We start from the raw sequence: 14494 nt of genomic DNA on the forward strand, positions 1-14494 counted from the left end.
AACATATGCCCAACTCTAGAACTAACTAATTTAACCTTAGCCTCAACTAATTCTAACCCTAGAACTAACCCTAAGCCTAACCCTGGATGTAACGTTAAAACTTATCCCCTCCCCCCCCCCTTACACCATCACCCAAACCCTAATGCTAAAGGAACAATAAGCCTAAGCCTAACCATAGGTCTACCTAACACTCGCCACATCCTAATCCTAACTGACCCAAAACAAAACATAATCTTAGACCTAACCCAATTCCTAAATGTAACCTTAACCATACCATTAGTCCTAGTCATAGCCATAAAAAAGGACGTAGAGCTGGGTCTGCTCCTAGCCCAAACACTAACACTAATACTGTAAAATCACAAGCCAGTCATAACCCTAACCTGACCTCTAATTCAAATATTAAACACAGCTCTAATGATAATTTAGACCAATTCAAAAGGCAGTCAAAAACTTAAAGCGAGCCCAAGTCTAGCAATAACACTTGTCCTGAGAGTAGCTCCAATCCTAACCTTAATCGTGGTCATATCCCTCACCCAAACTAGAACCTAGCTCTAACCCAAGTCCCAAACATTTTGCTACCCTAACACTAACCATATACTTGAACTCTAACTTTAAACATAAGCATAATCCTAAACTTCTCTAAACATAATTATATACCTAATTCTAGCCCTAAACCTAAAATCTGACATTAAAACAAACCACAACCCTAAACAAAAAGATAAGAAAAATATAACTTGGGCTGGAGACATGGTTCAAAGGTTAAGAGCACTGACTACTCTTCCAGAGGTCGGGAGTTCAGTTCCCAGCAACCTGGTGGTGACTCACAGCCACCTAATGAGATCTGGTGCCCTCTTCTGGCCTACATGCAGGAACTGCATAAATAAATAAATAAATAAATCTTAAAAAAAAGAAAAATATAACTCATATTCTAAAACTTAACCTAGACCTAGCCTAAACCTTGCTCTTATCAAAACATAAACCAAGTCCTAACTTTAAACCCTAGTCCTAACCATAACTCTAGCCCCAAACCAAAAATTAAACCTAGTTCTGAACCTAAAACTAGTGTTAAGTATAGACCTAACCCTTGACATACCACTAACACTAGTCCCAGCCCTCCAACCTGAGCCTACCTTAAGCCTTAAACCTAACATTAACAATTGTCCTAACCTTTAAGGCACTGGCACCAGCCCATTAGTCCCAGCATTCAGGAGTCAGAGGCAGGCAAATCTCTGAGTCCGAGGCCAGTCTGGTCTTCAGAGTGAGTCCTGGGACAGCAGGGCTACACAGAGAAACCCTGTCTTGAAAAAACAAACAAGCAAAAGCAAAAAAGCCCTTACCTAATCCTAGAACACTAACAATGATCAGTGATGATCCCACAAGCATAGGCCTAACCCTGCACAAACCCTAACAGTGGGCCTAACCACAGCACTAACAGAATTATTAACTAACCCTAACCCTTGCCAAAGATCAAAATCAAACTTCAGCCTTAACTCTAATGGTAAACACACTGTAGTCATAACCCTAGCCATCACTCTAAACCTTTCCTTGCCATAATTCTAATCCTACCCTAATCATAGCCAAGATCACCTACCCTAGGCCTAATCTCAGCTCCTGACCTAACTTTATCCCTGACCCTTAACCTAGACCTAAACTCATCTTAACCCTAAACCTATCCATAACCCTAACACTGTCCTTAAAAATAACAATAACCGCCGGGCGGTGGTGGCGCACGTCTTTAATCCCAGCACTCGGGAGGCAGAGGCAGGTGGATCTCTGTGAGTTCGAGACCAGCCTGGTCTACAGCGCTAGTTCCAGGACAGGCTCCAAAACCACAGAGAAACCCTGTCTAGAAAAAACCAAAAAAAAAGAAAAAAACAATAACCATAAGCCAAACCTTAGCCTAAACCTAACACTCAAACTAACACTACACTTAATACACACTTTAGGGCTCACCTTAAACCGTAACCATTGTCTCAACCCTAAACATAAAATAGTCTAGCCCTAAACCAAATAATAAAACTAGCTCTAACTCTAACGCCAGTCCCATTGATAACATTAACCTTTGTCCTGCCAGAATCAGACCTAGTCCTAAACCTAACCAAAACCCAAAACTTAACCTAGCCCTAAAACTAAGTCTTGCCTCAATACTAATCCTAACCCTATGTCCAAACTTAACCCTAAATCTAATCACATCCCTTATACTTACCATAGCCAAATTGCTAACCCCATCCCTAGCCATAAACACTAAACCAAACCACAGCAATAACATTAACAGAAGGCCTAATTAAAAGCCCAAGTGTAACAGCAACTTTAAACCCAGCCTAAAATAATCTTAGACTACATATAATCCTAGCTAAACTATAACACTTAACCTAAACCTAGGCGAGCACAAACCCTACTCCTAGCAACAAACATGGTCTTAGCCATAATAAAACTTAATCCTAGCAGGGCGGTGGTGGCGCACGCCTTTAATCCCAGCAGGGAGGCAGAGGCAGCACTGTGAATTCAAGGCTGCAGAGCGAGTTTCAGGACAGGCTCCAAAGCTGCACAGAGAAACCCTATCTTGAAAAAAACAAGAAACAAAATAAATAAATAAAAGATTTATTTATTTAATTATTTGTATGTATGTAATGTTCTGCCTGATTAGAGGCCTGCACACCAGAAGAAGACACCAGATCTCCTTACAGATGGTTGTGAGCCACGATGTAATTACTGGGAATTGAACGCGGGACCTCTGGAAGAGCAATCAGTGCTCTTAACCTCTAAGTCATCTTTCCAGCCACTCTAGAACAACTCTTTTTTTCCTTTTATTTATTTATTTATTTATTTAATTTTATTTTATTTATTTATTTTTTTTGGTTTTTTGAAACAGGGTTTCTCTGTAGCTTTGGAGCCTGTCCTGGAGCTAGCTTAGACCAGGCTGGCCTTGAACTCACAGTGCTGGGATTAAAGGCGCCACCACCGCCCAGCTTCTAGAACAACTCTTTTTTTTTTTAAAGATTTATTTATTTATTATATATACAACATTCTGCCTCCATGTATGCCCACATGCCAGAAGAGGGTACCAGATCTCAGATGGTTGTGAGCCACCATGTGGTTGCTGGGAATTGAACTCAGAACCTCTGGAAGAGCAGCCAGTGCTCTTAACCACTGAGCCATCTCTCCAGCCCTAGAACAACTCTTAACACTCATACTAAGCCTAAATCTATGCATAATTGAGAGGGTCCCTGCAGGTGTCATACTGAGAAACAAATCACATGAAGAGATAAGAGTGGAAACCGGGTATAGGTTGACTTGGTCAAACTGGATCAGACTTTGGGGCGTTTATTCCCAATGCATTGCAGCACAGTGGAGTTTGGAAAAATGTTTCCTGGTATAATACAATCTCCCATTGCACAAATAAGTGTAATTACACTGAAACTCAACTCAGGGTACATATTTTATTTCTCCCAAGAAGATGGGTTCTAGAGATAGGCTACCTGTACCTGATTAAGAGCCTAAGGATCTGACCAGTTCTAGGTCATACAGATAGTACAAAAATCATCTGGGCTGCAGGGCAGTGGTAGGTCACACCTTTAATCCTAGTGCTCTGGGAGGCAGAGGCAGGCAGACCTCTGTGAGTTCAAGGCCAACCTGTTCTACAAGAGCTAGTTCCAGGACAGGCTCCAAAGTAACAGAGAAATCCTTTCTCCAAAAACAAAACCGGGGTGGGGGGGCATTTGGGCTATTTATTAGCCACCTTTGGTCCTGGTTGTAGGAGCTTGATATGTTGATGTGACCTGACCCAGCAGCTAACACAGATCACCAGGTCATCGGTCATTCCCAGTTCTCAGCTTTCTGGATAGAAGTACAGGTTTTTCATCTTTCCCATTGGAAAGACAGTCCTGCATGCTTAACATTTCTGGTTTCTCTTGAGATTAGTAGAGGAAAGATGCTTCATGCTATGTTCCCAACACATAATCTTAATCCTATCTTGCTGTGGGACAATAGTCTTTTATCCTATTATTATTTTTACTTTTTTTTTTTTGATTTTTCGAGACAGGGTTTCTTCGTAGCTTTTCTGGTTCCTGTCCTGGATCTAGCTCTTGTAGACCAGGCTGGTCTCGAACTCACAGAGATCCGCCTACCTCTGCCTCCCAGGTGCTGGGATTAAAGGCGTGCGCCACCATCGCCCGTTTTATTATTTTTACTTATATTATTTTTAATAAAATACCAGCCAGGAAGTATAGGAAGGGTGACCAGGCAGGAAGCAGAGGTGGGGCAATGAGAATTCTGGGAAGAAGGAAGTTTCAGTCTACAGTGGTCACCCAGACAGAGAGAAAGCCAGTTATAGAGCAAGCAAGATGTGACTGCCTCTCCAAAAAGGTACCAAGCCACATGGCTAACAAAGACAAGAATTATGGGCTAATGTAAATTATAAGAGTTAATAAGAAGCCTGAGCTAATGGGCCAACCAGTTTATAATTAATGTAAACCTCTGTGTGTTTATTTGGGACTGAACAGCTGCAGGACCAGGTAGGACAGAAACTTCAGTCTGAAATTTATCCCCAGCATAGTCATAACTCTACAACTATTATATGTTGTAATAGGAGCGGTGGGCTGCTTCCTGCAACCCGGCTAGCTTTACCCGAAATAATTACACGGAAACTGTATTCTTTTAAACACTGCCTGGCCCACTAGTTTTAGCCTCTTATTGGCTAGCTCTTACATATTGATCTAACCCATTTCTAATAATCTGTGTAGCCCACGAGGTGGCTTACCAGGGAAGATCTTAACCTGCGTCTGTCTGGAGTGGGAGAATCATGGTGTCTGCCTGACTCTGCTTCTTTCTCCCAGCATTCTGTTCTGTCTACTCCACCTACCTAATTTTCTGTCCTATCAGGCCAAGCAGTTTTCTTTATTAGTTAACCAATGAAACAACAGATAAGAGAGAGGACACACCTCCATCAATTGTAGAACTCTAAAATAACTCTGAGGCCTCTCAGCCTTAGGGGAACCACGAATCTAACAATTACCCACACACATACTAAACTTGTTGGAAACTTTCCATCTCCCTGAGTCTTTGTGAATGTTCTCCAGATAGAACTCAGTTATTGAAATTGGGGCAAGATGTTGACTCAGTTCCTGATGTTTTGACTCAGTCCCTGGGAAGGGGTCAAAGTAACCCTCAAGCCAGGTGGTGGTGGTGCACGCCTTTAATCCCAGCACTCGGGAGGCAGAGGCAGGCGGATCTCTGTGAGTTCGAGACCAGCCTGGTCTATAGAGCTAGTTCCAGGACAGGCTCCAAAACCACAGAGAAACCCTGTCTCAAAAAAAAAAACAACAACAACAAAGTAACCCTCAAATGTTTTCTCTTACCTTTGAATAAGCCAATCCCAATAGTTGGAAAACAACCCCTGATTTCCCATCCCTTGTTTCTATGGCTTTTTGCTTTAAAGTAGCCTGTACCAGTGATTCGGAGTCCTTGGCTTGAATGTTGAGTGACCCTGTCACAACAGAATTAAAATCCTAATGCTTTTACATCAACTGCAGTGTGAGAGTGTTTTCTTGAGGTGACTCCTCCTCAGTAATTGGACTCTAGGGTCCAACACTATTAAATTATATCCTAACCCTAAGCCACTAACCCTAACAATAGCCTTTGGATGAAAGGTAACTGTAGTCCTGACCATAACTCTAGTGGTAAGGGAACCCTAACCTAACCCAGCTCTATGCCTAACAATGAACCCAGACATAAATCTAAGTTTAACTCTACCTATAACCCTAACTCTAATCACAATAACCTAACCTTGAACCAAACCCTGAATCTAGCACTAACCCTGTCCAGAGAAAGTAATAATCTGGAGTATAACCCAAGTGGTAACCCTATCCATAGCTTTAGCCCTGACCCTAAGACCAGCCATAATGTAGACCCTGATCCTAGAATAACACCAACTATAACCCTAACGTAATGTTAAGCAAAGCCTCAGCCATGACCATACCCAATCTTAGCCCTAATAGTATCCCAACTATAACCCTAACCATAACAATAGATCTATCCCTAATATTAACCCAAACCCTATATTTAACCTCAAGTCCAGGATAGAACCTAACCATAAACATAACCCTAAAATGAATCACTGTCATCACATTTAATCATCAAACTGACACTAACACTAGACTTACCCCAACAATAAACCTAGCCAACATCCTAAAATAAAAATAACCATTCCAAAGGATCCAGGTTCAATAAAAAAAAAAAATAACCATAACTCTGACACAAACCTTCTCCTTAGCAATGATCCTAAGCCTAGACTAAGTCGTAAAACTAACCTTCATTTCAGTCCTAATCATAAGTAAGTCTGGACATCATTGTAGTAAGCTTTCTTGTCAGACTATCTTTGAATCACCAGCCCCCAAATAACAACACGGAGACTTCTTATTAATTATGAAAACTTGGTCTCAGCTTAGGCTCATTCCCAACTAGCTCTTCTGCCATGTGGCTGTTCTACCTCTGTTCCATTTTGTATGTCCAACTTGTTCTGAGTCTTGCAGGTGTCTCATGTGAGCCTAAATACATCTGAGTTCCTCTCTGTCTGGAAGTCCTGCCTATTCTCTCCTGCCTAGCTACCAGTCATTCACCTCTTTCTTAAACCAATCACAGAAACATATCTTCACACAGTGTAAACAAATATTCTGCAACACCTAACCGGTTCTAAACATATCTCAAGAACCAACCAACCATAAGCTGGGCAGTGGTGGCACATGCCTTTAACTCCAGCACTTGGGAGGCAGAGGCAGGCGGATCTCTGTGAGTTCGAGGCCAACCTGGTCTACAAGAGCTAGTTCCAGGACAGGTTCCAAAACTAAAGAGAAACCCTGTCTTGAAAAACCAAAAAAAAAAAAAAAAAGACCAGCACTAGGTCTAACCATAACACAAGTCCCAACTATAACCCTAGAATTAGGCCTAAACCTAAAACCAGCCCTAATCATAACACTAGCCCTAACCGTACCTCTAGCCCAAACTATATCCCTAATCTTTAACCCTAGCCATAACCAGAACACTGCGCTTTGGCACTGGCCTAATTTGAGTTCTAACTCTAAATGAAATTCTAAACATATCCCTAACTCTAAACCCTGACTGAAGGCCCAAACAAAACCTTAGCTCTGTCATAGTCCAGCTTAACCCTGACCTTAGAAAAACTCCTAAGTCTAGGGCTGGAGAGATGGCTCAGAGGTTAAGAGCATTGCCTGCTCTTCCAAAGGTCCTGAGTTCAATTCCCGGCAACCACATGGTGGCTCACAACCACCTGTAATAAGGTCTGGTGCCCTCTTCTGGGCTGCAGACATACACACAGACAGAATATTGTATACATAATAAATAAATAAATATTAAAAAAAAGAAAAACTCGTAAGTCTAACTATAAGCCAAAACCTAAAACTATCCCCAGCCATAGCATTTGACCCTAGAACTAACACAAACCCCAACCTTATATGTAACCCAAACAATAGCCCAAGCTCTAACTGTAACACGAGCCATAGCCTAAACTAAACCTTCCCCTTCATCTAACCCTACTCATAGTCTTAACCTTAAGCACCAACATTGGCCTAATTCTAAACCTCTAACAAAAACTAAACATGTCCCTAACTCTACTTGTAGCTCCAGCGCTAACCCTAAACATAACCAAAGATCCAGCCAGAACCATTTCCCCAAGCCTTCCGTAAATATAACACATAATAACCCCAACAATAGGCTTAACCCTAACATAATCCCTAACATTAACCCTGACCCCTGCCTTAAACCTAACTCTATACATAAATCCAACTGTAAATATAACCGTAACTGTAACACTAACATTTGACAGAAACCCCAGCTGCAACCCATATCGTAACCTATGCCACAGCCTCAGCACTAAGCCTGGCCTTAAAACAAACCTAGGACATAATTCCAGCGTTAAACCTAACCCCACATTTACACATAACTATAACCTTGAATCTAAGGTTGCACACAACCTTAACTACATGGCTGTTTGTAACACAAACCCTAGGCTCAGCACTAACCTTCACCATCACCACAGCCAACCCTAAAACAAGTCTGCCTGTGCAGCTAGCCCAATTATATGCCTAAGTATCACAAAGCTCATCCTAACTTAAACCTAAACCTAGATTTAAACCTATTTCTGATCTAATACTAACTCCAAAACCTAAATTCCTACCTTTAAACCTCTGCTGCTTACACTAGTTCTCTAACTCTAACCGTCTACAACTATATAACCCTAACCCTACTCCTGACCCTTTAACTAACCTGATATAATACTAATCCTCAACTCTAACCGTCTACAACTATATAACCCTAACCCTACTCCTGACCCTTTAACTAACCTGATATAATACTAATCCTCAACTCTAACCGTCTACAACTATATAACCCTAACCCTACTCCTGACCCTTTAACTAACCTGATATAATACTAATCCTCAACTCTAACCGTCTACAACTATATAACCCTAACCCTACTCCTGACCCTTTAACTAACCTGATATAATACTAATCCTCAACTCTAACCGTCTACAACTATATAACCCTAACCCTACTCCTGACCCTTTAACTAACCTGATATAATACTAATCCTCAACTCTAACCGTCTACAACTATATAACCCTAACCCTACTCCTGACCCTTTAACTAACCTGATATAATACTAATCCTCAACTCTAACCGTCTACAACTATATAACCCTAACCCTACTCCTGACCCTTTAACTAACCTGATATAATACTAATCCTCAACTCTAACCGTCTACAACTATATAACCCTAGCCCTACTCCCAACCCTTCGCCTAACCTGATAATACTAATCCTAACACTAACCCTAACCAACCCTGAGCATCAACTCTAACCCTAACACTACATATGACAGAGATAGGAAATACATGCCTATGATCATACATATGATCTAGCTGGAAAATAAAAAAATGTGAACATGTGTATGTTATACACCAGCATAATACAGATCTAGGAAATGCATGTATGTGAACCTGCAGATATAAACCCACCCATGACAATGTTCAAAAATATGTGTGTCAGTCGGGCGGTGGTGGCACACGCCTTTAATCCCAGCACTCCGGAGGCAGAGACAGGAGGATCTCTGTGAGTTCGAGGCCAGCCTGGTCTACAAGAGCTAGTTCCAGGACAGGCTCCAAAGCCACAGAGAAACCCTGTCTCGAAAAATCAAAAAAAAAAAAGTGTCAGCATAGACATCCACATCTACATGCATTTACACCTACATATGTCTGACCTAAGAAAAATATGTTTGTGAACAACAACATATTCATCTACATAGAACAGAGTAGGAGATACAAATATGTGAATATGCACATAAACACATAACATAAAAGTTGGGAAATGTATGTATGTGAATGTATATGTGCATGTTCACATACATGCATTTCCTAGTTTTGTCATATATAGCAAATATGCTCATGTTTACATGTATTTTTTAGTTGTGTGATATGTAGGTATAAATGCAGTCCACACACACGTATTTCCCTAGTTTTGTCATATGTAGGTGTATATGTTCCCACAAATGTGTTTCCTTGTTCTTTCATATGTATAAGTATATGGCCAATTTTGTGGAATAATCTTTTTGGTCACTGTGTGAAGATGTGTCGCTGTGATGGTTTAATAAAGAGCTGATAACTAGGAGAGAAGAGGCAGGACTTCTGGGGAAAGAGGGGAACTTGGGATGAATCTAGGAGTGCAGATTTCACCACCAAGACACAGAGGAAGTTGGATGTACAGTATGAAGGAAAGGTAACGAGCCACGTGATAAAACATAGATTAATAGAAATGGATTAATTTCCGGGCAGTGGTGGCTGGGGCAGTTCGAGGCTGGTCTATAATAGCTAGTTCCAGGACAATCTCCAAATCTACAGAGAAACCCTGTATTGAGAAAAAAAACCAAACAAAAAAAGCCTAAGATAAGACCAAACTTTTATAATTAATAATAAATCTGCATGTTGTTATCTGGGGGCTGGTGGTCCAAAGAAAGTCGAACAAGAAAGTCCAGCTACAGTACAGGTCAAGCAGTGGTTGTGTACGCCTTGAATCTCAGCACTTGGGAGTCAGAGGCAGGCAAATCTCTGTGAGTCCCAGACCAGCCTTGTCTACAGAGTAAGTTCCAACACAACCAGGAATACACAGAAAAACCCAGTCTCAAAACAACAGCAAAAGGAGTATATATGCATATTCAAACACATGTATTTTCTAGGCCTGTTGTATCTAGGTGTGTATGCTCACACAAGCATTTCCCAACTTTCTTTTCTTTGTTTTTGTTTTTTTTTAAATATTTATTTATTATGTATACAATATTCTGTCTGTATTTCTGAAGGCTAGAAGAGGGCATCAGACCTCATTACAGATGGTTGTGAGCCACCATGTGGTTGCCGGGAATTGAACTCAGGACCTTTGGAAGAGCAGGCAATGCTCTTAACCACTGAGCCATCTCTCCAGCCCCTTGTTTTTGTTTTTTATTTCTTGTTGAGACAGGGCTTCTCTGTGTAGCTTTGGAGCCTGTCCAGGAACTTGCTCTGTAGACTAAGCTGGCCTTGACCTCGCAGAGATTGGCCTGCCTCTGCCTCTGAGTGCTGGGATTAAAGACGTGTACCATAGGGCTGGAGAGATGGCTCACAACCATCTATAATGGGGTCTGGTGCCCTCTTCTGGCCTGAAGGCATACACACAGAATATTGTATGCATAATAAATAAATATTAAAAAAAAGATGTGTACCATCACCACCCAGCAGATCTTTCATATATATGTGTTTGAACATGATATATACACCCAACATATGAACAAGCAAGGAAACACAGTTGTGTGAACATACACATGCATTCATACACATATATGTGACCTGATTTGGAAATTGCATTTGGTTCAACGTGTACTTATAGCCCCCAAGTGAGCAGGCTAAGAAATAAATTAAGGGCAAACATGCCCATACACCCCCTAAACAGCAGGGGTAGTAAATATCACGTGCTCCAATACATCCCTACATTTCACCATGCTAACAGCCTCAAAAGAGGCATGTGAGCCAACATGGTCCCCCCACATAAATAAGCCTGAGGATGAACACGCCCACCACTCATCTTATGACCAGCCTCAGATACGAAGTGGTGGCAACATGCTCAAAGCTCTATGGGATTAGACTCGAAAACAGCATGTGAGTATTCATATCCCTGAAGATCTGGAAATAGCAAGTGAGCCAATAGGACTAGGTTCAGAAAGAGCATCTGGGCTACCATGCCCATGCACGCCTCCATATTATAGGTCACAGAACTGGTATGTGGGTTAAATTCCCTTATACCCCTAAATGACTAAGGTCCTAAGTAAGTATCATGTGTCCAAACATGCCAGTACAGTCTTCTATGTGTCCAGGCTCAAAACATGCCCATACAACATGCCCTTTTGACAATTCTCAGAAATGGCAGATGGACCAACATGCTCTTATACCCTCCATTTGACCAGCCTCTTAAATGCCGTGTGGGCAATATACTGCCCACCATATGACCATGTTCAATACACCTGCCATGTTAACAGAATCAGAAATGCATGTTGACAAACATATCCATACACCACTCCATATGAATGGGCTTGGAACTAGCATGTGGGTCAACATACATATAACCCCAAATGATCAGAGTCATCAATAACATGTACTCCAATGCAACCAGCTTCAAAATACACGTGGGGGCAGCATGGCCATACACTCCTCCATGTTACCAGGTTAGAAAATGGCTTGTAATTGGGCATGGTGGCACACACCTTTAATCTCAGCATTTGGGAGGCAGAAACAGGCGAATCTCTGAGTTCAAGGCCAGCCTGGTCTATAGAGTGAGTTCCAGTACAGCCAGGGCTAAAAGAGAAATCCTGTTTCAAAAACAAAAACAAAAGCTGAGTGGTGGTGGCGCATGCCTTTAATCCTAGCACTTGGGAGGCAGAGGCAAGCAGATCTTTGTGAGTTCAAGGCCAGCCGGTTCTACAAGAGTTAGCTCCAGTACAGGCTCCAAAGCTGCAGAGAAACCCTGTCTCAAAAAACAAAACAAAACAAAGACAGAATTCTCTTAGCTGGGCAGTGGTGGTGCACACCTTTGATAGGCAGATCTCTTTGAGTTCAAGGCCAGCCTGGTCTACCAAAGCTACAGAGAAACCCTGCCTTGAAAAAACCAAACCAAACAAATAAACAAAAACAAAAACAAAAAAAGACAGAAAATGGCTTGTGGGGAAACATGTCCATACATCCCCACCATATGACCAGGCTCAGTTATGTCGTGTGAGCACACTTGTCAGTACACCCCCTCCCTGTGACTGGGCTTGGTAATGACATGGGCAAACATGCCCATGTACCCTTTATGTAACTGGGCTCAAAAATGTCTTGAGGGCAAGCATGCTCTGACACTTCCTCTGTTAGACTGTGCTTGGAAAATAAATGTGAAGCAACACGTGGATCCACCTCCCACACCTCATTCTCAGAAAGGACACACTGAGCCCTTGTGAATGGGCTCAGAAGTGGAGTTGCAATACTCCCCTCTATGGGAGTTAGGTGGTAAATGGCAGGTACTCCAATGTATCCATACTGTCCCCCAAAATAGACATATGAGACAGCATGCCCATATATGTCACATGTGACCAGATTTGGAAATGGCATGTGGACAAGTATGCCGTGTATCTCTTCCATGTGTCAAAGCTTGTAACTGGCATGTTGGCATTCCCGCTTACCTGTCTTTATGAACAAGCTCGGAAATGACAAGGCCTATAAACTTGACTGGACTCAGAAATGGCATTTGTTCCAACAAGACCATGCCTCTTCCCCCAGCCTATGAACAGGCTAGGAAATGTCTCGAGGGAGAACATGCCCTCATGTGACTGTGCTCCTGACTGCTGGAATTATAGGAGAGCAGCACAATCACCCATGGGTTATGTCATGCTGAGATTGAACAAATATTCTATCTACTGAGCTACACTCTTGTTCTCCTTCTCCTCCGGTCTGGGTTCTTTTTTGTTCATTTGTTTTTGTGATATTGTGGCTTGAACTCAGAGCCTTATGCCTGCTAGGCATACAATCTACCAACTGAGCTGTATCCCCAGGCCTTCCTAGCTGAATTATTTTTTTAATGCTTATTTATTTATTTATTTATTACATATACATTTTCGGTCTGCACATCAGAAGAGGGCTCCAGATCTCATTATGATGGTTGTGAGCCACCGTGTGGTTTTTTGAGAACTGAATTCAGGACCTCTGGAAGAGCAGTCAGTGCTCTTAACCTCTGAGCCATCTCTCCAGCCTCCCTTACCTGAATTTTTATTCCTTTGTTCTACATTCTTCTTTGTACAATTATTCCCTTCTGTAATGGAAAAATTAAAAATGCTGCAGGATCCCCGATGGCAGCAGGCAGCATAAACGCTGCATGTCCCCAAGTGGTGGTAGCAGGCCATGTGACAGCAGGCAGAGGGCCCTGAGAGCAGCCAGTCCCAGGCAGGGAGACACATGGTGGACCGGCAAGAGACAGAGACATGGATAGGCAAGCCATGCAGAGTGGAGTTAGATATTTATTAAGTGGGTTATGGAAGTATGGAAGGGAAGGGGCAGAAGAGAGAAGAGAAGAGGAGAGAGAGGGAGAGAGAGAGAGAGACAAAGACAGAGAGAGAGAGAGAGAGAGAGAGGAGAAGAGAAGAGAGAGAGAAAAGGGAGATGGAAAAGAGAACTCAGGGGGGCTGGAGAGATGGCTCAGAGGTTAAGAGCATTCCCTACTCTTCCAAAGGTCCTGAGTTCAATTCCCAGCAACCACATGGTGGCTCACAACCATCTGTAATGAGGTCTGGTGCCCTCTTCTGGCCTTCAGGCATACATACAGATAGACTATTGTATACATAATAAATAAATACATAAAAAAAGAAATGGAAGGTGACCTTTTTTTTTTTTTAAAAAAAAAAAGAGAACTCAGGCTGAAAGTTGAATATCAACCTGTCTCAGCAGATGGGGGAAGGAGTGGGCATGGCTTGTCTCTTAAAGAGACAGAACAGATCATTACACCTTCTTCTTACTTCCCAGCAATGCTGGAACCCTGTAGTCCCTTGTGGCAGCCCTAGTCTTTAGTGCTCAGTGCCTGCTTGGAGTAGGTTGGATAAAAATACAAAAAACAGGGGGCTGGAGAGATGGCTCAGTGGTTAAGAGCATTGCCTGCTCTTCCAAAGGTCCTGAGTTAAATTTCCAGCAACCACATGGTGGCTCACAACCATCTGTAATGAGGTCTTGTGCCCTCTCAGAATATTGTATACATAATAAATAAAATATTAAAAAAAAACAAGGCTGGGCGGTGGTGGCACACGCCTTTAATCCCAGCACTCGGGAGGCAGAGGCAGGCAGATCTCTGGGAGTTCGAGACCAGCCTGGTCTACAAGAGCTAGATCCAGGACAGGCTCCAAAACCACAGAGAAACCCAGTCTTGAAAAAGCAAATA

Source organism: Microtus oregoni, unplaced genomic scaffold (assembly GCF_018167655.1).
Source record: "Microtus oregoni isolate MIOR12 unplaced genomic scaffold, Mior012 000003F_ref0000135, whole genome shotgun sequence".
In the NCBI taxonomy this organism is placed as follows: domain Eukaryota; kingdom Metazoa; phylum Chordata; class Mammalia; order Rodentia; family Cricetidae; genus Microtus; species Microtus oregoni.